The sequence below is a fragment of the Trichechus manatus genome, unplaced genomic scaffold (assembly GCF_000243295.1).
Source record: "Trichechus manatus latirostris isolate Lorelei unplaced genomic scaffold, TriManLat1.0 scaffold00011, whole genome shotgun sequence".
In the NCBI taxonomy this organism is placed as follows: Eukaryota; Metazoa; Chordata; class Mammalia; order Sirenia; family Trichechidae; genus Trichechus; species Trichechus manatus.
In genome coordinates, this window is record NW_004443947.1 from 6,761,038 (window position 1) to 6,764,074 (window position 3,037).

A 3,037-nucleotide genomic window follows, 5' to 3' on the forward strand; every position below is an offset into this window, starting at 1 on the left:
GTAGATAAGTGGTAAGTAGATAAGTGAAGGGTAAGACAGTGCACAGTACTGGGGAAGCCAGTACAACGTGTACAAGGAAAGGTCACAGAAGCTCCAGAGACACATCCAAACTCCCTGAGGGACTGAATTGCTATGTGGAGGGCTGTGGGGACCATGCTCTCAGGGAACATCTAGCTCAGTTGGCATAACACAGTTTATAAAGACAATGTTCTGCATTCTACCCTGGTGAGTAACGTCTAGGGTCTTAAAAGCCTGTGAGCAGCCATCTAAGATACTCCACTGGTTTCACCCCTTTGGGAACAAGAGAGAATGAAGGGAACAGGATACAAGGAAAAGATTAGTCCAAAGGACTAATGGACCACAGCTACTACGGCCTCCACCAGACTGAACCCAGTACAGCTAGGTGGTGCCCAGCTACCACCACTGACTGCTCTGACCACGATCACAACAGAGGGTCCTGGACAGAGCTGGAGAAGGATGTAGAACAAAATTATAACACACACAAAAAGACCAGATTTACTGGCCTGACAGAGACCGGAAAAACCCCGAGAGTATGGCCCCTGGACACCCTTTTAGCTCAGTGGTGGAGTCGCTCCCGAGGTTCACCGTTCAGCCAGGGAATGGACAGCCCCATAAAATAAAACAGGACTAATGAGGCACAGCAGTCCAGGGACAGGGACTGGAGGTCAGGAGGGGACAGGAAAGCTGGTGATAGGGAACCCAAGGTTGAGAAGGGACAGTGTTGACATGTCATGGGGTTGTTAACTGTTGTCATAGGGCAATATGTGTATTAACTGTTTAATGAGAAAATATTCTGTTCTGTAAACCTTCAGCTAAAGTACAAAAAAAAAAAAGGAATTATCTATGTGAGATCAAATTGACAACAGCAACTCAAAAGGTTTGATGGGAAGCCTAGGGGCCAGTGAGTTGAAGATAATGGTGATGGAATAATTTGGAAAAGGATAGTGAGAATAGCAGCACAACTGGAAGAATGTAATCAATGTCACTGAATTGTACATGTAGAAATTTTCGAAATGGTGTATCTCTGGCTATGTATATTTTCACCAAAAAAGGAAAAAGATCCTCCAAGGTCAAGAAGGGAGAGTGTTGACATGTCGTGGGGTTGTTAACCAATGTCATAAAACAGTATGCATACTGACTGTGTAATGAGAAACTATTTGTTCTGTAAACCTTCACCTAAAGTACAATTAAAAAAAAAAAAAAATCACGCAAACCAGCCACTGCACTTGGTTCTGGCTGTCATTATGTACTTGATGTCTGACACCCCCTCTAGATTGTAAAGAACACAGAGTTGGGATTTTCAATCACCGCACATACTTGCAAAATCACGCAATGAGTAAGGAAGACCAAAGAAGAATTGCTGCATTTGAATTATGGTGTTGGTGAAGAATATTGAATATACTATGGACTGCCAGAAGAATGAACAAATATCTTTGAAGAAGTACAGCCAGAATACACCTTAGAAAGGAGAATGGCAAGACTTCATCTTACGTACTTCCGACATATTATTAGAAGTGACCAGTCTCTGGAGAAGGATGTCATGCTTAGTAAAGTAGAGGGTTGGCAAAAAAGAAGACCCTCAACAAGTTGCGTTGACAAGTGGCTGCAACAATGAGCTCAAACATAGCAACGACTGTGAGGATGGTGCAGGACCGGACAGTGTTCTATTCTGTTGTACATGGGGTCACTATGAGTTGGAATCGACTCAACGGCACCTAACAACAACAAGAACAATGTTATAATACCCTTTTCATAGAGGAAAAATGAAGGCACAGAGAGGTAAAGTGACTTCCCAAGAAGACACAGCAAGTGAGTGGCAGAGCTGGGATTTGAAGTGGGTATTATGATCACCTTTTCACAGATGAAAAATGAAGGCACAGAGAGGTGAGTGACTTGCCTGACATCACATAAAAAGGAAGTGGCAGAGCTGGGATTTGAGCCCCATCTGCCAAGTCCCACCAGTTGGATGAAGAGGCTGCAGTGGCCCTATACTGTGAAAGTGTGGGGAGAAGCGAGGAACACTGCAGAAGGGAAGGATATACCTGTCCAGAAGATCAGACCCAGACCACTGCATGTGTGGCCCCTGCCTTCCAGACATCCTATGTCGTGGTTCCCCGGACAGATGTTTGCTGACCTGCAGATCCACCCCACATTCCTCCAACACAGTTAACCACCTTCTCTTGAGACTGCTCCTCTTTTCAAGTAGCTTTTTCTTTTTTCAAATATCTATCCTGTCCTAAACACTTCCCTTTCACTCCCGGGAACAAGGTTTGGATAACCTCGGCCTCAGAGGATTGTGCAACACCCACCGAAGGGTCCAGGAATCCACAACTTCTCAATAATGCTGAACTGGGTGAAATTTCCCAGTAACCGCCCCCTCTGCCTGACTAATGCTTTCTGGGTTTGGCAATGCAATGTCCTATTTTTAAGGAACCCAGTCATTTGGTTTAGATTCTTTATTTGTTTCATTTTAATGACCTTCTGAATCATTCATTTTTCTACTTTTAAACTGATTCACTCTTTGCCACTTCCTTGTAAAGAAATCCAACCTCTTCTTTAAGGTTGAGCACCAACAACCACCTTCTCCAAAAAGTTGTCCTCATCCATGCTACCCCCTCACCAGGAAAAAGTCTTCCCCCTCCCATACCATTCATGTGGTATTTATTATAGTATTGTCATTATTATCATAATGACAAAAATAATAACAGGCCAACTACTTGCATCATTTCTTATAATTCTCACAATGACTCTAAAAAGAAAGTAACTATTATGTCTATTTTATAGATAATGAAACTGAACCTCATGGAGCTTAAGCCTTTTGCTCACGGTCCAAAGGAAGTGATGAAGCTGAGATGCTTAGCCAGACTAAAAGCAAGTGTTTTAAAAGATGGGGAGGGGGGTGCCTGCCACTGTGCTTGATTCTGGTTGTTATTATGTACTTAATGTCTGATGTCTGTCACCCTCTTTAGACACTAAGCCGCATGAAGTGCTTTGTTCCCTGTTGCATACTTATTTG